The 23,447-nt window shown below is 38.6% G+C and overlaps 1 protein-coding gene across 3 annotated transcripts in view; it reads left to right on the top strand.

Annotated features, from left to right (window-relative positions):
* Positions 1 to 23,447, top strand: part of utrn (utrophin) — a 136,799-nt gene that overhangs the window by 54,280 nt on the left and 59,072 nt on the right. The gene's annotated exons all lie outside the window — the stretch shown is intronic.

Here is a 23,447-nt window from a genome sequence, read left to right as displayed (position 1 = left end):
TGTTGTAGGTCGCATGGCATAATTGGCTGAATATTTTTTGTTTATTTTTTATGTAAAATATAAATCTTTTAGAATAAGTAAGCAAATGGTGGGAACCACAACAAAACATACCAAAGTGTGTTAAAAAATATTTACATTTTTATTTGGCATCTGCAAAATATTGCAATTTTACTTTTGCAATTGTGCTATGTGGCCAACGATATGTTAGCTTATGGCTAGCTACCTAGCTAGCAAGCTCATCATGTGTAACATTGATGGAGTTTAAACATTACTGAAAGTGAAAACCCACACTGGGCGCTACCACAGTTCTAATCACGATTATTTTGCTCACTATTGAAATCGTGATTCTAAATCACGATTATTCATCATGTTTGGTCAAACATGTCTTTTTATTGACCTTTTAAACAAGCAATATATAAACAAGGCTTCAAGGCTTGATACTTACAAATAATAACAATAAACTAAAATAAATCAAAGTAAATAATAATTATGGCAAAAACACAGTTAACTTTCTTGCTGAGTGCAAACGAATTAAGCACATGATTTACTTTTAAACAACGTTTAATCAATTAGCAGTCAAAATGTCATTTTCAGTCATTCCACACCGAATTGATTCCAATTTTTGCCAATCGGATTTTTCTAAATGGATCTCAACTGACGGCTAGCACGCCATTTCACACTGGTAAATAATATATTTGTGTGAGAAAAGCAAAAGTTTTTATCATAGAAACAAGTGGGGAACATTGCCCTCTGGTGGTAGCGTGACAAGGTTCTTGATTTGACATGTAGTGTCGGCTTTTTAAAATGTTAATACCGCATCATGGCACAAGAAATTCAAAATAGATCTTTGGGGACCTTCTCTGCTCGTTTTTAATGATGCATCTCCTCCAGTAGTGCTCAGTGCTGCCGAGCACGCTGTGGCGGGAATTGTTACTACACCAAAGGTGTGCAGATCTCAATGCCCACTTGGCTGTATTGTACATTGTACAAACCCATAAACACCAGTAGTCAGTGTGCACTTTCTCCGAAACTAGAACAACAATCCAATGTTTCATCGTGTTCATCGCACTCTTATCGAAAATATTGCCACTAAATAAAATAATAATTCTTGCTGTCATTGGGTTATTTTTTTTTTTTCTTTACAGTCTGCCTGCTCCCAAACACCTAATCACAGCAACTCGCCGGCCAAAGATTTTTAGCGAGTCACACTGTAAGGGCGCGGAGAAAAAAGCCAGACTGACCTGGAGTGAGTCACTCCAGTGTCTAATTTACCTTGTCGGCGGGAAGTCTTTTTGACCTTCAGCTGATTCTCGCGCGCCCTGGCTTCCCTGCGGCGGCCTCACTTGTTTGCCAAAAAACGGCGTGTCGAGGTCGTGCCATGTCAAATAGCCCCTCCCATTTTTTAATTCCAGTCTATTGATCAGGACATCCCGCCAATGAATGTGTCACGCAAGCCTACGCGACACTCAGTTTATTACTGCTCGTGTGCACGGAATAATAGCAATCGTACGTGAAAGCCTTTTAGCGCTTTGAATGTTTAAAAAGCGCTTCCATTTTGGATGAGGCATTTTTAACAGCTTCCAAGTACTGTGGAACTCTTTGAAAACGGCAGGCTGCGCTTTTGAAATCGAACATGCGCATTATTAGACATCACGTGACATTTTGACGCGACGTTTAAATGTAAAGGATAAACTGTTCGAATCGCTTTAATATAAGAAGTCAAATTTCAAGGTAAATCTGGCGGCGATTGCGCAAATGTTTTCCGACAGCAGATTAAAGATAAAGCGGGTTATATATAGTCCGTAATCCCCGGCAGGGAACAGCTGGCCGCTGGGGTTTCGCGGGCGGCAGAAGAAGCTGGAGGGAAAGTACGGATGAGAGATGTGAAATTTGCAAAACGCGTTGAAAGATTACGAGCGAGACATGAAGACGGGCCGTGTTGAAGTAGGGATCAAAAGCCGCGCCGGCGCGCACGAGTTGAAAGTGCGGCCGGTCGCTTGATGCCACCGTCAACGGCTGGGCGTTACGTCATGTGACCGGAGGAAAAGTGATGAGATGGAGGATGATGTCATGTCACATGCGTTGAAATGAATGGAAATGCCATTAATCAGTCAACAAAACCTACATTTTTAAGAAAAAGACTTTATAAAAACTTTTAGTACTTGCATAATAAATAGAATTTAAAGACTTTTTTTTTTCTTCAATACCATAGACATTGGGCTGCTCCTTCTTCTGTAATTATACCGTATTTTCCACATACAGTTGTCACTTTCCGTAGTTATACAATACAGGATTAAAGAGAATTTCACAAGATTGTTTATTAATTGACATACTTCCTGTTCTCTTTTATTCAAATTTACACTGCCATCTAGTGTTTAACAGTGGCACTACAGTGCCCGAAAATTAGTCAAAAACTTGATCACAGAAATTTGTGTTGAGTCAATTTTACCGTAAGTGTACGATGCTTTTATGTTTGTCTATTAATTTTTTGCGATACTTCGTGTGCCTGATTTACATTTTTTTTAAACTGCTGTAATGTGACTGGCTTTTTAGAAATCTGTTCCTTAAAAATGACAGTGAATGCATAATTTTTTGCTTTAAAAAATGCTTAGGTGGGCACTCACTGTCCTCTTTAAAATTGCGCATAATTATTCTAGTCCTATTTTAAATGCTCGAGTGCCTAAAATAGGTTAGCACTGCTAATGTTCATTTGAATGCCCTAATTTGATGTCGCTAATGGCGCAAATTACACACGAGCTGTCGCCGCAAATTGCATTCGGCCGCTCAAAATGTCTAAACGGAGACACGGAAGTCACGTTGCCACATTGGAGGTTATTCCGGGTGCTCACGTCGTCCATGTCAAAATTGGACTATGGACGTTTTAGCGCGTGTTCGCGTGGTCATGTTGTCTGTTTGCCCTGAGGTTAGTCGATTTTTTTGTGGTAGTTCATCAAGATCTAATTTTGGATTGATGTTTTCCCAGTCCCGTGGAGAGGCCATTAATTACTGCTAATCACTCTGGGAAACACACAAACACACACAAGCCCACACACACATATTTATGTCGCCTTTCCTCTTAATAGTCATAATAAACCCGGTTGCTAACCAAAACAGCAGCACCCAAAACGCTCTCTCACATTCAAGAATCACGTTATGTCGAGATCGCGTCTTTAACGACGATATCGCGTTTGCTCTTGGGCATGACTAGTAAAAATTGAGATGCAAGATGGAAGACGCGATGCGTCCTCTTTTTCATTCAGTCTTGTTCTATTAATAGTCGGGCTCAGCCTCCGTCATACAGTGGCACGGCGAGTAAATGATTGACAGTTCAATGCAAGCGTCCGTCCTTCCTCGTGTTAACCTTCTCCCTCTGGCATCACCTCGTGTGGTTGCTTAGTTATAGCGAGACTTGCATACACTCAAACACACACACATACACGTTTTTGGTGCTTATGCTGCTTCCATGGTTAAAGGTTGTGACAAGTCATATGTGGAACACTGTGTGCCAAGCAGAGGTCTTGTTGTTTGTGTGTGTTTGAGGATATGTGTGTGTGTGACTGTGTGCCTGAGCTTGCGTATTACCGCTATCTGGCTTCCAAACATGCGTCGCCAATGCCGGTTGCCATGACGGTGTCACTGCCAACCAGCGGGATAGAGGAAATGAAAATGAAAAGAATAATGATGGAATGAGGAATGCAGGCACGCACACACATACACACATTTGTGCGGCCATACATTGGTAGAATGCATTTTCTAGCTCCTAATCCTAATATTAACCATTTTAAATAATTGCCTCACCCCAATCCTTGCCCTAACCTCAACCATCTCCCATTTCAACCCAAAATCTGACCCTCAAAAAGAGGCATGAACAAGTGATGACCTGCCTAAATGTCCTCACTTCTCCAAAATGTCCTTACTATGTCACTAGAAACCCCAAAATGGATTTCACTAGTATAGCCTCACAGGAACACACACATACAGATATATCCAGTAATGTGATCACAGAAAAAATGATAATTTAATACAAAGATGACCAAAAAACAAACAAGATCAGAGAGAGGACGACGAGGAGCTCATAGCAACAATGACGCAACATCGACCTGACAAGAACTGAATGGAAACAGTAAACTAAATACACTCAAAGCTGACAAGACAAACAAGGAACACCGGGGCATGGCACAATAGGAGCAGGGAGATGATTGGCCGACACAAGGGAAGCTGGTTAACCAGGACAGATAGACACGGTCACAGTGACGAGCCGCTGACCCGAGGGGAAGAAAAACATGAATAAAATCCCGCAACTCGAAAAGACAATTGAAAACCAAACAAATGCCCCAAATAAAAAAGAACAGAAAACCTCGACACCGACTCTCAGTCAAGCTTTAAAAAAGGAGGCTGCTGCCAAAAGTGGATTGGTTCTTCCTGACCCTCTTTTAATAGAGCTGCTCACTCATTTGCTGATATGCCAATGTCCTCAATTATGACAAAGCTGGCTCACGTGCATTGAGCGGCATTGCATTAGTGTAATTGTATTTGGCTTCAGGAGTTGCTAAGAAAAAAAAAAAAAGACTACTTTAAGTAGTCTCCCCAGACCAAAATCCCAGATCGGTGCCCGCTTTCACCTTAGCGATTGGAATGAATGACACAGAATTGCTGATGATATGGAAAAAGACAGCTTAGAATAAGATGTATGCGCTCCCTGAAGGTTCAACCACTTTCCTTCCTGCCGCCCTTCTCTTTTCCTCGCGCTGGGGAAAAATCCTTGAGTGGTAGTTTGGCCCTCTCGTGTGGCTAAATTGCATTCGGAAAGTGGCTCAATGGAGGACGCCACAAATTGCCAATGTTTCGGAAGTGCTGCTGTTTAGCCATTGACTCACTATGTTTTTGCAAGTCCTATACGTGACAATCTGGTAATCGTAGGCCATACGTTGAAATTTCGGAGCCGTAAAAGGAATAAACGTACGATTCTGTTTGAATGTACATTAATAAGAGTAAATACTAGGCATGCACCGATATATATATATATATATATATATATATATATATATATATATATATATATATATATATATATATATATATGTATATATGTGTACATTATGTATATATATATATATATATATACATATATATATATATATGTGTATATATATATATATATATATATATATATATATATATATATATATATATACATATATATACATAGATATATGTATATCATATATATATATATATATATATATAGATATATAGATATATATATATATATATATATAGATATATATATATAGATATAGATATAGATATATGTGTGTGTGTGTGTCCATATGTATATACATATTTATATAGATGATATAACCCAATCCTGTGTGCAACAACTTGACGAAATCAAGTTGAGTTCATTAAATCATAGCCCTGCACTGTTTAAAAACATTAAAAGAGAACATTATGTAATAATCATAAGCTTCTATAAAGTTGCAATTACCATAGTATTTATGAGTTGGATGTTTGCCTAGCGTATGCTAGGGTGAATATGCAATTTATCAGCTGCTTTTCCGGTCTATTTCTTGGTATTTTTCAATTTTTCTTGTGCTAACACAGAAATGCCTTCCACTTTATGAAAAAGGCGAATAGCATCTGTCATTGTTATGGCAAAAGCCGCATCACCTACTTTAGGAGTCTATAATATCCACGTCTTGACTTATCTTACTCAGCTTTCGTACTCTCGCAGTAAAATTAGGAAGGTCCTGAATGGTAAGCGTCTTCAACCTGCAGCATGTCCTCAATTCTTCAAAGCGGTTTATTATATTTCATTATTTTCGTAGCCTCATTCTGGGTTGAATTACAGAGGCCGCTCTTGCCACCAGGGAGGACGACTCAGTCGATCAGGCTTCATTTAAGAGCAAAAATATGATATGCGGCGGCGGCCTATTAATAAAAAGTACACGGAGCGACGCTTTCGAGCGACGGGCTGCGGATTGATCGTCGGTTCGCGCGGAGCTATTGTAGCGATCTTCAATTGGCATTAATTAAATCTGTCACAATGGGATACAAGTACTATCAGTCATTGTGTGAAAGAGTAAATGCACTTATGTTCCCGGGCGTTCGTGTCATGGGAAATCCTCAAGATGATTATTAAACTTACTTATTAAACGCCACAGCCCATCAAAATAATTTATATATATATATATATATATATATATATATATATATATATATATATATATATAAAGACAAAATGCTTTTTTGTGTTGTTGGATAGCAGCTAGCTAACATCATCAGCTCGCTAACATTAATGTTGTTGATCATTCTGATATCACTTTCAATCCTTGACTCATAACTCCTAGCTTTAGCATCTAGTGGCTAGTCGCTAGCTTTCGTCAATGTTGTCTCTCATTCCGAAACCATGAACCAGAAAAATGAACGCAAAAAAAAATTATATTACGCTGAAATTGATGTGCCACCTTGCTGCTAGCATTAGCATCTAGTAACTAGCTGTCATCAATGTTCCCTGTCATCATAAAATAACATTCAATTGTGAATTAAGGATGCTAGAAAAAAAAGACGCAAATATTGACAAACATCGCCGGTTGCCAGCATTAGCATCTATTGGCTAGCAGCTAGCTGCTAAGTCTATTCCTTGAATAGACTGGCTATTCTGCACACATTTGCTGACCGCCTGACACAATTTGCAGGTTCCTATTGATTTTTTTTTTTTTTTAATGTTGTCTCATAGCACAAATTCTCACAAATATTAAGTAAATAAAACACGTTAAAAAGTATGCCATTTGAAATCGAATTTTTTCGGTTGGATATTCAAGTACCAAAATATTTGATAACTGCAACACTAACGTTCAGTGAACTTGAGTTCAGTTTATTGCCCCCACAAAAAAAATTAGAAAAAACTCTCCCGTTGTCCGGTCAAAACAATCACTAATCATCACAAAGTTCAAAATAGACACATAGAGCAAACAAACGGGATAACACATCTGGTTCCATCCCCTTTTTTATCCCTTTTCACAAACCGACTCGGTTGGTTGGTTTTCCAGACACTCGTCTGCTTTTAATCCGCCATCTTATCCTGGCTTTGTAAGGCGTCGGCAGGTTAAAGGCGGGTTAATTGGCTCCCAACTTCTGACACCTTTGATGCCCCTGAGCACTAAATAGATGCAAATGGAAGCCAAGGAAATGGATCTGGCCCATCATCTCCCACTTATCCAGGAGGGATGCGAGGGGCCACTTAAAAGCATTTAAAGCAATGAAACATTCCGATGCATCTCTTGCTACGCACGCTACGCCAAAGTGCCTCTCCGGAGTTGAGAAACGATATGAAAGCCGATTACGATGCTGATGATGGAAACGCTTAAAAAAAAAAGTTATTTTGGGTTGATGGTTTCTCTTTTTGGCGAGACGGGACAGATGACTTTATTTGATGTAAAACAAGCAGTTTTTTTTACTACTTGACACGGTGAGAAAATGTTTTTATGCACTTGGCGTACTCAAAGTTCATGAATAAAAATACTCCCGTTGAACACGTTTTGTTCATCTGAAAGAGAATATATTATACAAAATCTTTTTGTTTTTGTTTTTTTGCTTCCGGCTATACTGCGTTATTATCCTGGAGGTCCTGCAATATTTGGCTTTATTGATCAGGCAGCTAATGTAAACATAATCTCATTTTCAAACGCACACATGATACAAACTGTCACTTTGTAACCTGCCAATAGTTTACCGTCTTCTTCTTGAACAAATAACCCAAAATATCACCAGACGATTGATTTTAATGAAATCAGAGGATCCTATATTTTTACTGTAGAGTGGCAGCTATTATCTATTGTAGTAAATGTATAAAACAAATATAAACACAGGAGACCAAATAACACATTTAAATTTAGTTCTGAATTACCATTTTTTTATCGACATTTTGGTTATTTTATATATTTTACATAAATGATACTCAATGAAATGAAGTGCTACCCATAGAACATATTTGAATCGGCCTGGTTTGTTCAAAAGTGATCAGTAGGAACGGGAACACAACGCAAACTTTTATACAAGATGGTCTTCAATTAATACATAATTTTTAATAGTATATTTTGAAAACTTTTTGAGCATAGCCATGGATTCACATTTCTTCAGTTTTATTTCATAGTTATTTCATAAATTCAGACCTTGAACAGATACACACATTTAAAAAAAAAAATGCTCATAAGACACACTGGACTATAAACCGCAGGGCTCAAATTATGAGAAAAAAGTTCCGGCTTATAGTCTGAAAAATAGAGTCATTTAAAAATAAAAACACATCACCTTTGTGTTATATTATTTGGTATACCCAAGGTAAAAAAAACAACAGCAAAAAGAAAGTAGATCTCATTCTTGCGAGATCTCGTCGTACGAGATCTTGTACCATGCCTAGCAGATATTATTGCCCGAAACACTTGAGAAATCATCCTTTTGCTTTGATCAGTTGTCACATCACCAATAAATACAAGAAAAGCCCTTCCAGTTCCAATCTGGAGTGAGCTTGATCATATGTCTCCTTGAGATAAAAGCAAAGATCATTCAAGTGTCCAACATAAGCAAATCAATGTTTACTGCATTTCAACTAGGCTTGGACATTTTTACATAGAAGCTTCAATTACCGGATTTATTTTTCTCTCATTTTTTTGTGTTGTTGATTTGAAGTGTCAGCAAACACCTCTTGCCACTTAAATGTGATGTATTTATAATTCTATCCAACCTCTCTTTGAAAGGAAATGCTTCGGCCTGAGAAGAAGTACCCCGCCCCTCCCCCAACTAATGTGTACAAGTATTTATGAACGAATATGTATTTCAGCTCCAGCAGGCTCCTAATTGGACAGGTCTTTCATCTACAACGCATGCTACTTTTCAAAATTGGCTTTCCTCGGCAAAGGCGATCAAAGGAGCCGCTGATGAAAACGACACGGGAATTTATGCGCGTGTGCGCTCAGCTATGATTACTCATCACAAAAAAAAAAAAAAAAAACCATCAGAGAAAGTATTACTACCAACCCCAAATGTTGTGGGTTTTTATCACATTTTTCCTGTGCGCATTTATCTCATTACGCAACTTTTGTGTTTTTGCCATCGAGTTGAATTTCGAGAGATGCGTACTTACCGTCAATTAGGAACTTGCGGGAATTGATGTTAATCCCTCTTTGGTGCGCTCTTGAAAGGATTTTGTTGGAAAATATACCAAAATGAGAAGATATGTTTTCTACCGTACTACGAAAGAGGATTATGGACAGTGAAGGGGAAAAACATTGACAGGAATCTCAAGTTTATCTTAATCTTTAAAGTTACTTTTCTCAGGATTTGAGAAATCTCCAATTTTGACTTGAGAACTCTTACTTTAAAGTCAGAATTCAGGTTTTAATCAAAGAATTCTGACTTTAAAAGGCAGAACATATCTGAGAAGTCATGACTAATGTGAGGCGAAGTCAGAATTTTCAAAATTAAGTCAGAATTCTGAATTAGAAGTTAAAAATATTTTCTAAATTCATAATAATTCTGATTTCTGACTTCTGAGAATAAAGTCAGAATCCTGACTAAAAAGTAAAAAGTCAAGTTCCTGTTAAATTCAGAATTCTGACTGTAGTGAGGCATTCTAAGTCAGAATTTTGAGAATAATTTCAGAATTCTGAATGTGAAGTAAAAAAATCTTAAGAATTCTGACTTTATTCTCAGAAGTCAGTCAGAAGTGTTAGAAGTCAGGATTTCTCAGAAAATCAGAATTTTAAGAAAAAAGTCACATTTCTGAGGATTAAATCAGAATCCTGACGGTTGTGAGGGATTCCAAATCAGAATTTTCAGAGTAATTTCGAAATTCTGAATTTGAAGTCAGAAATCTGAGAATGAAGTCAGAATTCAGATTTCTGAAACATCTGACTTCTGAGAATAAAGTCAGAATCCTGACAAAAAAGTTAAAAAAAAATACTGACAATAAAGTTAGAATTCAGAATTTGAAGTAAAAAAAAAATCTAAGAATTTTGACTTCATTCTCAGTATTCGATGGAAAATTCAGAATTTTGACTTTATTCTCAGAATTGTGACTTTTAATACTTCCAACTGACTTCTGAGAATAAAGTCTGAATTTGAAGAAAAAAGCAAAAGTCAAATTTCTGAGAATAAAGTCAGAATTCTGTCGGTTGTGAGGCATTCTATCTCAGAATTTTGAGGATAAAGTCAGAAATCTGAGATAAAAGTCCGAATTTAAAGTCAGAGTTCGGATTTTAATCTCAGAATTCTGATTTTATTCTCAGAATAAAGTGAAACCGGCCATAATCCCGCTCTGTAGTTTGTCATATTTGAATGTGGCAATCTTTTTAGTAACATGAAAATTGCAAATTTATGAAAATTCAAACGATTGAATTAAAAAAAATCTGAGAACTTTAAAACTACATATATTTAGGAGTAAATCATAGTGATTACAAAATGGATGGACGTCACATCTCATTCACTGCCGTTGACGGCTATAGACGTAAAAGATGCATTTTAATTGTCCTGGCAATAGTAAATTAAACATTCATTAATAATAAAATAAATGAAGAAATGTAATGGAATCGTAAACATATTTTGGGTCGGTAAAAATTGAGGTAAAAAAGAAATGTTGTGAATATGTGATACTATTTGGATCGTTTTTGTGTTATAATTGTTTCACACGTCTGTCTAAATATTACTTTTACACTTGAAGAATTTTTGTAGCGTGTGATGTCGACGATGAAAAATGTAGGTCTGATCCCGGGTGAGAAACTCACCTCCGCGACCTCATCCTATGTTCAATCTGTGTCGATTCAAACACTGGGGAGAACATGGCTTTCATTTTCACAAAACACACACTCTCCTTTCACTCTTATTTCACCGTACCAAGAAGAAAAACATTGAGTGTTGATGGGAATAAAACAAAGTGGCAAACATTCTCAAAATCGCACCCGGATAAAATGATACATTTCCAATTTATCCCAATGTGATGTGATGTGTGACGTGCACGTTTCGCTTTTCATATCTCGCTTGTTATATAATAACAATGTAAAGCTATAGGTCCAACCCACCTCTGCTGTAACTGTCAAAAAGACGATAATGGAATCCATTAGGGCGCTATATGGTGATATAACATCTCACCTTCCTACCTAAGTTAGTGGGGAGAGCTAAAAGCAGGAGGAGAGGAGGCTGGACATGACTAAGAGATGTACATTATGTTTCACCACGCAAATATGCTGTGCGGCGTGCACCCACTATGGCAGCGTCATCCCCTTTTATTATTAGTATTGCCACCCTCAGCGTAGACATGCTGTCAAGATGCCCAAATTGATATATGCGCGCCTGGACAAAATAATAATCACAATTATTTTGGTCAGTTTTGAAATCACAATTGTTAATCAAGATTATTCATCATGTTTGGTCAAGAATGTTTGTTTATTGCCCTTTTTTTTAGACCGGGGGTATATAAACAAGGCTTCAAGGCTTGATACTTACAAATCATAATAATAAAGTAAAATAAATACTACTTACTTAGAACCAAGCACGTTATTTACTTCTAAGCAAATTTTAATCAATTAGCGGTCAAAATGGCGAGTCCGAATTTTTTTCCATTTTTTCCGGATTTTTCTAAATGGGTCTCAATTGATGGCTAGCACTGTATGTATTAGGAATCAGGTGAGAAACTCAATGCTATTTCACACTGGTAAATAATATATTAGGGTGAGAAAAGCATACGCTTTTGTCATGAAAACGGGAAATGAAATAGGAAACATTGCCCCCTGGCGGTAGGATGACAACATGCCCGATTTGACATGCATTCTAACCGGCAGAGGATGAGTTTAATTAATCGTAGCAGCCATTATTGTGATCGCGATTAAAATATGATTAATTGTGCAGCCCTGTCTCAATTCTTACATTCCGCAATGTCGTATCTGTGACTTTGAATGTGTGTGACTTTAAAAGGCGGGGCCTAGACTGGCGAGTGACGTGGGTGTCGATTGTGTCAGTTTTTGCTGTGGAGTTCGTATATGAATCAGGGAGAGCTTGATTATCGCTGGCTATATTTATTTATTTACTAACATTTGCATATGTTTTTTTTAAACATATTAGTGGCCACCCTATCTATTTGGCACACGTTTTCAATTTTAGATGTTCGCTTGTGAATTTTATCACATGAATTTGTGTAGACTGTGTATTTTGCAATTTCTTTTACAACCACCCACACTTTATAAGATATTTCAAAGGTTGGAATGTTTTTTTTTTTCTTGTCTCATTGTAATTAATTTAGGCCTTGAAGTAAAAAAACATCGGATAATCTCTAAATTTGAACAAAAATTCTATTTTTTTATTTTTTTAAGGGTGTGGGCAGGGAGAAAATGGGTGTGCCAAATATCTCGATTTTTAAAGCGATGCATAGTTTAAAAGTTTGGCATGTGTGTCATATTTACGATATTGCATTTGATTGTACGAGCTGTTTGATTTGATTTACAGCAGAGGACATGTTTTATTTAGCAACAAAACATTATGGTTCCGTCACTTGGTTGTTTTTTTTTTTTCTTCCATCTTCTCTCGCTCGTTGCATCATTAGCAAAGGGTGTCTCTTCTGCCGTTCCGGCAATTAATCTTGACGTGATGTATGTCGCAATTTGCATTTTGATGTCGGGGACAGATTTGTTGACGGCGAATTTACAGCGGTAAAATCCAAACTGCGATCTTGTTCAAAGGGAAGAACATTGAATCGGATTCATAAACTTTGTTTCACGTTAATTCTTTGTTCGTTTGTTATTATTTTAGCATAATCCTTACACGGTGGTGTCCAATCTACGGCCCGGGGGCCATTTGTGGCACGTCGTCCATTTTTCAATGGCCCGAGGCATACATACATAAAAGCTGCTATTACTTTATTTACTGTAGAGCTTTTCTATATATGCAAAATATACGCTGTTTATTTATGACAGTTTCTATGGTGAATAAAGATTTTTTTTTTTTTTTTAGTGTGGAGATGGGATTTGGTTCCTGATCAGTGCAGCGTTGGATCTAGGTCTATTGGGATACTGGGCCAACCAAAAATCTTGAAAAAATGGAAAATTTTGCCTTACTGTCTCTAACAAAAAGCTTCTTTTTAGCATTAATTAGAATAACTTGGGGGAAAAAAATTGCTTTTAGCATGTTTAATGAATCTACATCTTTCTGGCCTAATGTATATGATGGAAACATTTATGTATATCAATAAATCTGTTATTATTTAATACAACAACAGACTTATTCCATGTGGGAAACACAGGATTTTTTTTTTAAATCACAATATTCCAATATTGAATAAGGAAAAAAATAAACACATTTTTTAAAATGTTTCAGCCTCACGATACAATAAAATCAGCTAGTTGAGCTCAAAGGGATTTTCCTCATCGAGTACTACAAAGAGAATGGCTGATAAAAGTGAAAAGCGCACGTCCCGCCCGGGGGGGGCTACTCCCTCGGGAGGGGGCGTCCACACAGGAAGTTTGTTTGTTGGCATGACACGCCCTGATCTGAACTTTTTTACTTTACAATCTCTGCCGCTTGCGCAGCCATTTTTGGACATTGATCGGCGTCATGTTCGGTCGACACCCAGCACATTATCTATTGATTTGTATCTCAATTTAAACTCCGGAGCTCCCTTCATGTGTCAGCTCCCCGTTCCCAGCAAGGCTTTCTCCAAGATCTATGGATTTTTTTTTTTTTCTTTTAATATATCACTAGTGGCCTTCCAAGGTCTTTTAGTCCCTCTTCTTTTCTTACTGAAGGCAAGGATGTTTGAATTTAGGTGGGGGGGGATGCTTGGCAGTATGAATATTTATGAAGCAAAAAATATATAATCATATCTATGAAGGAATTTTGAGGTTTATGAGAGAGGGATGTGTGTGTGAGGGCGGCGGCATCAAGTGATGTTTATGAATGTGTGAATTGGAAAATATGTGATTTGGAGGCGGGCTTGTTGTCGTAGAGCCCGATGGAATGTTTTGCTTTGGCGGAGGCCAACGTTTTGGAGTCGGGAGCTCTCTCGCGTTACCTGCTGCGAAAGCTACCGTCGTGTCGAAGAAACCGTTGCAGATAACATCAATGTTGGCATCGTAGTTCTAACCGGCGTTTTTCTGTTGGCCTGTGAATTTGCTGTTATTATTTTTGAGATATTTAAATCGCTTTTTGAGGGCTTCACCGTGTTGCATTTTTTGAGACGCTTTTTGAGTGAAATTTGGAATGATTGTCGACACGTGAATTTTAGTAGTCCATCCTACGGCAATGTGCTTTATAACAATCATGTTAAGATCGCGTTAGCCATTACTCGGCCCCGCCCCCGAGTTAATAGGCCACACCTCCAAGTGTAAAAAGTATTCCCGCAAAAAAGTCTCTCCATCTCCCATCTCCAACTTGCCATTTTCAGGTCATTTTTTCCCCTAATTTCAGAGGTTCTTTTCACAATATTGTCAGTCTGTCACAAAATTATAACCACAATTAGTTGGAAAACATTAAATTGTGAAACGTTTTCGTCCTTGCTTTGTGCGGCCGGAGCACGGCAACAAAGTTGGACAGGTCCTTTCATTGTTACCCGCAGCTTTGATTCCGTTTCTTTTTTTTGTCCAGCTTTTTACAAGTGAGTCATCTCCCACCATCTGTCAGGCCTGCTCATCTTCAAGCCTCTGTTTTCTTTAAAAGTCTCCTTTCGTCCACATTAAAGACGCTTGGGTATCTTGAAACATCACACCAACATTTTCGCAAAGCCAATTGGATTCTTTTTTTCTTTTCCAGCTCCCCGGTTCTGATTTGATATCAGTCCCCTGTATGGCCGGCTGTATTTGTAATCCTACCCATGCTTTGAGTATTACGTTATGTTGAACAACTTTATGGTGCAGCGAATCCAAGTTTATCCCAAGGGCTTTAGACCTACCTGCAATCATAAAAATCTGTAATGTACAGGCCTTATAAATATATATTTTTTGAATCGTTTTATCCCATAGGCGTTATTCAGACATATTCAATTGCATTGCTGAAGAACCGTATTTTCCGCACTATAAGGCGCACCTAAAAGCCTTAATTTTTTTAAAAACCTGATGGTGCGCCTTATAATCAGGTGCGCCTTATATATGGATGAATATTGAGATTGGGATTGGTAGATGGGGAATGAACTGATAAAGTAAGTGTTACCTGTTTATTTTGTGTGTTTACAGTTTGAACAAGGTTGCTCATATTGACATTGAGTTATTATGCTCTTGAGCGTTTAGTTATTATTTGAGTTATTATTGTTATTACTTTGAGTATTACTATATTGTGATTGAAAAAGTTTTCAAATATGTCATGAATTGAGGGTGCGCCTTATAATCCGGTGCACCTTATAGTGCGGAAAATACGGTATTCTTTTGTGCCCGTTTGCACTTTCTTACATTAAAACACTGTTTAGATCTACGCTAAGAATATAATTGTGATTCAAGGAAATATTAAACTTATTTTTTGATCAAATTGCAAACAAAAACGTTAAAAATATATTTTTTGTTTATTTAAGAAGTTCCTCGATTTATTTTAGAAAGTCATGTTTTATTTTACAAAAAGAAAGCCTTGCCTTGTCCCCGTATAAATTGCTTCAAAATTGTAGCATATAGCATACAAAAATTTCAAACAGGGTGATAGAAAAAATTTATTTGTAAAAAATAAGTTTAGAACTTAAATACAGAGGTAAAAATGGAAGAATTTACATAGCGATTACTTTATTTGTTCATCCTCCAAAAATGAAAACTCACGGTTTATGCAATGTCAAAGGATTATAAAATGGATTGCGGCTTTTAGTGTGGAAAATACCGTCTTGCTGAGACCAAACGGACAAAACGATGCTCATAAATCAATCCGGAGGGCCCGCTGTCTCCATGTATGTGGTTATTATCCTGTCCAAAATATTTCTTCACTCTGTTTGTTTCACGACATTTTTATTTTTGCAAAAAAAAAGGCCGGAACTGGCTTCATCGACATCAATGTGCGGCATTGTTACCGACACAAAGTAAGGCTCCCGATTTCTTTTTCCCTTTTGATTTTTATCTCTCTCGTGTCTTGTTAGCACACCCGCGAAACCAAATCGATAGCTGATTATCAGCGGCAACGGCAGCACGTTGGATCAATTTCATTCTCCTTTCCAAGCCTATGAATCGTAGCATCTTGAGTGCATTCTCACGGTTATGACCCGCGCTTGGTTATGGGATCCCCATTGAGAGATAAATATGACCCTCGCTTGTCTTTAGTAATGAGAGCGGTGTCCCATCATGTTTAAATTTATGGTCAAACAAGTTTTCCACCGTCTTGTTTTATTGTTCTCTCGTTTTCTTGCGCCAGGATCGCCTTAAGGGGGGAATAAAACAAGATATTCCTTTTAAAGGCGGGATCGCGTGAGGTCACAATCTTTTCGACACGTATACCGTCACGCGAGTTTGCCCGTTTAGCGGAAGCCGAGCCCCGAGTGTGTTTGTGTGCCGGTGCCTACTTTGCGATCCTGTTACATGCTTGTTTGACTCCGCGTGGGCGCCATCACTTCTGCTCCCTCTTGACATCTCTCCGCCTGGCAAACTGCTCTTTTGTCAATCCAATTGCAGGATTCTTTTTCATTCAGTAGAATTCCTACCACGTTGCAGTTTCTTATGTAGTGTTTACAGTTACCAAATTCATAGTTTCCTACAACTAAACCTATATGAACCTCAGTTTATTGGTGCAATTAACAATTACTTTATTATCAAATAATCTGATGAATATTTTGTTGATTGACGTAATTCCCCAAACATGAGTGTGAGCTGAGGCATTATTCTTGATAAAAGAAGCAAGCAGACTGAACCAACACCCTAGTCCACCGGTGTACTTCTTTGTTTTCCAGTTTTCTCTCCTAACACACCTGATTTAAACCATTAGCTCTGCAACAAGCTCTGCTGGAGCTTGAAAATAACGTTTGAATCAGGTGTGGTTGAGAGAGAAAACATGCAGAAAACCGGCCCCGAGGCCTGGAATTGCCCACTCCTGCCCTAGTCCATCCTTGTTCACATACAGGAAAATTACTAAAGGATCATCTAAAAGTTATGATGCCTCCACATAAAAAATAACAGAATTAGACCCCCAAATTAAGGGTGTGTCCTATATTTGGGGAAATACGGTAATTGACGATAAAATACAGTGTTTTGTTCTCTATCCCCTTGAAAAACAGGACGTTCTTTCAAAGTAATGAAGCATTTTTTATAGTTTGGCTTTTGGTTTGTCGCCAGAAATTTTGATCAGTGTTTTTCAAAGTAAAAGCAGAGTCAGCAAATGTATTATTTTTATTTAGCATGATGGAAAATCATCATTGACTGACTCAATTGTTGGAAAATTGTGCCACCAATGATGCACATCCTTATAAAACAAAATTCAAGCATGGAACAATTTGCAAAGGAGTCATCATAACGCATTTTAGCAAAGAGTTGCATCATGATCTAGTCAATTTGCTCTTAATTTGAAAAGAAAATTCCTTTCACGGCATTAAAAAGCAACAAATTATATTCGCCTCGTATAATCGTGCATTTTACCATTAAAATAAATCTGCCCCCCACCCAAAAAAAAAAAAATAATCATGTTACCATATTACGTTTGACATGGTTAAGTAGTAAGTAAGTCCTCAAGCAATGTAGTCTACATGAATCCAAAATTTAAAGAGCCCGGAGTATGTAGATCTTTTTAATGAGCTAAGCGCACTTCAAAGTCTTGCGCTTATGAATATTCAACCTTGTATTTGTCTTTTTGCCGTCTCTCGTTCTCTCTCCGGCTCCCTCGGCCTGACAGCACATCTGTCTGCGCGTCTTTGATGTGCGCCACATGTCTCCACTTCTCCTGGTCCCAATGCCAACATACATTGTCACGAGCGCATCTTTAATGTATAAGACGGCGAGCGAAGGCCGGCGAGCATGCAGTAACATTGCGTTTGGACAACCGGAAAACATTTGCCGCTCTGACTTGAGTTTGCTCTGGATAATTGGTCATGCGATTATGTTGGTGGGATAAATATATACGTACATAAACAAATTGAGTTGAATCTCCTGCTGAATAATTTGACCAGCTGGGCAAGGTGGCCGTTAGTACATTAAAATTCAAGAAAGTATCATTATTTCCTCAATATGTCTTCATAATCTAATGCCATAATTGTTTACTCATTCACCACCATAAAACGCAAGTCAAAACGCAAGTATTCTTTATGACTAGAGTCAGTGTTAAAGGCATAAGTGTGAAACTCCAGTCCTCGAGGGCCGGTATCCTGCTTGTTTTCAATCCTCTCTCAAACACACATGATTCAAATGATTGGGATAATTTTACAGCTCCTGCTAAACTAATCTTTAGAATCAGGTATTTTGGGGAAAAAATCCGCCAAACAAGCAGAATACCGGCTGTTGCGAACTAGAATTTGACACCTGTGAAATAAGATGTGTTTGTTGAGGGCCAAAAGCTGGATTGTGGCACTCCAGCACGGGACTTGGCAAGACAAAGAGAAAAAAAATATTGACGACGTCAATTGACGTCAATGGCACTCCAGGTCAGGGTTCCTGTTGACGTCCTTTAACGTCATCGGCACTCAAAGTGTTAACTGCGCTCTAAAATGGAAAAATGTGCAACTAATACATGTGATCGGAGTTGGTAAACTCACTCACGGCTGCTTGGAATCGGGCGACATAAGATCTTAATCGGAACACCCCTAAACTCAAAATGACACACAATCCAACAAGTCTGGCACAGTTCAAATCTCAATATCTCATCCGTTCATTTGGCCCCTCAAACTTTGCGTATGGGTCGTCACAGCGCAGGCGGGCAGCAACGGGGGTCAGCCTCAGGAAGTGTGTGTGTGGTGTCCAAGTTAGTTTAGGGGACATCCAGGGTGGGAGAGAGAGAGAGAGAGAGAGACCGAGCGAATGAGGAAGAGGAGGGGAAGGGGAAATTACAATAATAAACAGCTGGCAAAAGCAGAGAGGGGGCTCGTAGTGGCCCAAAGAGCCGGCGAGGCAGCCGGCGGCGAGGCGAGACCTCCCGGGAACCTCCGGAGGAGCGAAAATCCAAACGGGAAGGCTTTGGTGAAAATGAGGCCGCCGGTTTCCGCCGGGAGATAATACCCGGCCGGATGGAGACGCCAGGTCGTCGGATGAACTCGTGGCCTTGGTCTCCAAGACCAGAAGAAAGGATTCTTTGACGAGAACTTCATGCGCCTCCGGTGTCGTGATCCAGGACGAGGCCGGACGTCACTTCGAGGATTCATGCCCAAAAAAAACAAACAAGTTGAGGCAAGGAGATGAAGTTTCTGCATCCCTCAAGACACTGAGCGTCTTATCTCCAATTTGCAGACTTGCAATTCAAGATTTGTTGGATTCTCCCCCGTTCCCGGCCGTCCCAGTTAATCCCGATTCCGGATCCCGCCGGAAGCATGATCGGAACACCTTCACGCAATCGGAAGAGCCGCGAGGGATCCGACCTTTGTTGACCTTCGACCCGGCTCGTAGGAAAGAAAAGATGTAGATGGGGCTCGGGAAGAGGGGGGAGGAGTCAAAGCACAGGCGCCGATATGATTGGTTTAAACTTCAGTTTGCACGAGCTACTCAGGAAATTTGAACAGGTATTTATGTACCAGTTCAAACTGTTTTTTTTTTTTTTTTGTGTGTGTGTGTGTGTCCTCCTCAACATGGACACACTTTCAATCATAATTGCAGCCATTAAGAGAGGAATTGAATGTGCCGGGAGACCTTTACGTGGAATTTACTGTACTTACCGGCACCTTTTACTGCATAGTTGGCCCAGAATTAAAGACCAAAAGGCACATTTTTCTTCCCATTTGAAAAATGCATCAAGAATAAACTCAAAAAGGAGTCCATTAGTCTCCCTTGGTTGCCCCTAACAACAACACTATTAACCATTCTATTTTTGAGAATTTGAGTGTTTTCCACCAAATGTCATGTTTGTTTTTTCAGTATATATCCTGTGTATAAGGTATAAAATATATATATATATATATATATATATATATATATATATATATATATATATATATATATATATACACCTGTACCAAGTAATCAATACTACTAGCATGTGTGATCCATAAAATAGACTGATAGTTTTGAAGAAAGGCACTAAAAAAAATTTTCTAAAAAATAATCACTCTGACATATCCACGTTCCCTCATTTGTCGCAAGGATAGTCAGGAATAGAACCTTATTTTTGAATCTTATTTTATACATTTAATCTACCTGATCTGCCACATAGGTAGAGCTGTAATCATCGATTAGTTCCAATCAACCTGTCAAAAACATTGTTGACCAATCCATGAATTGGATTAAAAAAAAAATAGTCTTTTTTTTTTTTATATATATCCATAGTATCGTACAAGAAAGTGTTTTATTCTAATTCACGGGGAACAACAGAAATCGGATCATGTTGGAATTTTGCAGCAGGCATTTAGTGTTTAATCATAGAACAAGAGGCCACCATTAACTCATATCTATGACTGATATCGGCGACCTTTGCAAACACTCGATACCTTCCTTTAAAGCTGGCCTCATACCTAGTATTGGTACTGGGCCATAACAGTTACTAATGTAACGAAAACATCAGTTCCACATAAAGATAAATGTGGACTCATAACTGTTTACTGCAAGTAGCCTCCAGCTAAACATGGTTCATTATCATCTCCCTGCGATGCACAAACCATTAACCTTTCTCCCGGCTGGTCTTTTTACCCCCCTACACACATGTTGCCTCCACACTCGTGTGTCTACCTTGTTTTGTTTGTGTCGTCTTTTTTGTCATTCCAAGCATGCGTTGATGTCACCGGTATATTTCCTTAATTAATAATGGTACTGTGAGCCCTCGCACACGGCCAAATATAATTAATTAGCATCCATCATCCGCGAATACAACGTAAAATACGAGCAGACAGACAGCCTTTGTTGCATACTGAATTATGCGCCGGGCTAATATTTTGTTTGGAGTGCGCACACCGACTTGTCTTTCAAAATGATTTCTAAAAGGAGCTTTTGTAAATGAATATAAGCTCAAGCTTTGCCCACACAGTTTTCTCCCCAGGAGTGTGTGCGCGTGTGCTTGTAGTAGGTGTATGTTAGTTGTAGGAGTGCCCTAAGTTTGAAAAAGGGAAGGGGAAGCACTCGGGTAATGACTTGAGCTTCGTCCAGCTGGCTCAGCGGCAGCGCATGAATCTGTCTTTGAGCGCCGACGACGTGTTGTCATTGCGCGGACGGGCCTAATATTTAGCACGTGTCATAAACGCACCGTTTAGATCAGGGGTCACCAACTCCGGTCCTCGAGGGCACCTATCCAGCATTTTTTCAGTGTAACCCTCCTCCACTGCACCTGATTCATAGGATGTGCTCATCAAGAAGCTCTGCAGGAGCACCAAAATGATCATGATAATTTGCATCAGGTGCAGGGGAGGAGGGTTACACTGAAAACAAAAAAAAATGCTGGATAGGTGCCCTCAAGGATTGGAGTTGGTGACCCCTGCTTTAAATAAACTGCTGTTGGTCAAAACCAGGGGTCACCAACTCCAATCCTTGAGGGCACCTATCCAGCATTTTTTTTTGTTTTCAGTGTAACCCTCCTCCCCTGCACCTGATGCAAATTATCATGATCATTTTGGTGCTCCTGCAGAGCTTCTTGATGAGCACATCCTATGAATCAGGTGCAGTGGAGGAGGGTTACACTGAAAAAATGCTGGATAGGTGCCCTCGAGGACCGGAGTTGGTGACCCCTGGTTTAGATGCTTTTAACATCAATGTCTTCCGTTATGAGGTTGTAGGCAATAAAAGCGAATACAAAACATATGCAGCGGACTTCCTTCACATTCAGCAGCAAGTTTAAAAAAAATATTTAAAGGAGACGGCTTCCAACTGTTTATTGATATTTCCAGCTGATGTTGACTATAAATTATACAGAAAATAGTCAAATATTGTGTTGGAAAGAAACCATGTAAAATGAACTGTAATTCCGCTAGCTTCATGCTAGCATATAGACAAGCTAGCAACTAGCATCATGCTGTTATAGCCCTGCCAGAAACTTTTCTCATGAAAAGTTGACCAAGTTAAACATAAAATAATGAAATGTCCATTACAAAACAACCATATGGCATATCCAACAAGCAGCATGCTCTGGTAGCCATCAGAAACTAATGTTAGAACATGAAAAGTAGTCCATTAAATTGAACATACAACAAAGAAATTCACACGTTGTCACAAAGAAACCGTTCACATTACCTGTAATTTCACTAGCTTCATATGCTAACACATAGACAAGCTAGAAACTAGCATCATGCTAGCCTGTCACAAATTAATATCTCAATTTTAATAATATATCTTATAATACATATAGCAAAATATAATCATATATCTTTGAAAAAGTAGAGTACAGCATGTCAATGGTAAAGCAACAATACTCAAGCATTTTTCTTCTTCCTCTGAGGATAAAATGTTTTGTTTTCCATGCCAAGGGACGACAAATGCAAATTAGCTGTATGCTAAATTTGGCATATTTATGCAGGTATTGTACCAGCGTTCATCAATGTCCCTTTTAATTAAACATGAAAATGAAAGTGGGAAAAAAAAGACATGACAACCAATATTACTGCCCTATTGATGATCCAAAATAATCTCCATATACAACATACATCCAGATATCTATATTTAGACTTCCCCCAGGTGGCCAAAACCACTCATCAAAAGGAGCAGTGGAATACTTCACGGAGCGCTTTTATACTGTACAACATTTTTGTTATATGTCTTGGAATGTACATCTCAAGGCAAATCCATAGGCCGTAGATCCTATTCCTTTCTCGCTATCATTTTCTCGCTATTTCTCGCTATTTCAGTTGCATCTCTGCACTCAGTGCTGCAGGCAGTAATACCAACACAAGCCATCCATATGCTACTGGGGCGTCTTTATTTAGTGTTGAAATGGCTCGAACGGAAGGGAGCGTCCCACTAGAGAGCGGGCGGCAGGAAAAGTGGAGCGATTTTACACATCCCAAAATAAAACGTTTGACAGGAGCCTGGGAAGCGCCGCGGCTACACACTAATGCACGCGTGAAAACCCCAGTGGTGCGCTTACGTAATACATTAAAACCCCACTATTACGCAGGTTTTTTTTTTTTGTTCACACCCCTACTGTATCACAGATACTGAAGGGTTATTTTTTATTGTTTCAATTTTTTAACAGTACATTTATTCTTTGTTTTCAGTGTAGTACCACATTGTGCCACAACATGAGTGGCAGCACTGAGCTCTACTTGAAGAGATGTTACATAATTAACAGAAGGAATGAGAGTGTCATACAGAGTGTATTATAATTTGCTGTTTTAATATTAGTTGTTCGACAGTTGTTTGGCAGTTGAAATTTTTTGTTACATCTAT

The sequence above is a fragment of the Hippichthys cyanospilos genome, chromosome 20 (genome assembly GCF_059441005.1).
Source record: "Hippichthys cyanospilos isolate Australia breed blue-spotted pipefish chromosome 20, RoL_Hcya_1.0, whole genome shotgun sequence".
NCBI classification, from domain to species: domain Eukaryota; kingdom Metazoa; phylum Chordata; class Actinopteri; order Syngnathiformes; family Syngnathidae; genus Hippichthys; species Hippichthys cyanospilos.
Note: the sequence above shows the minus strand (reverse complement) of the source record. Positions and strands in the feature narration are given on the sequence as shown.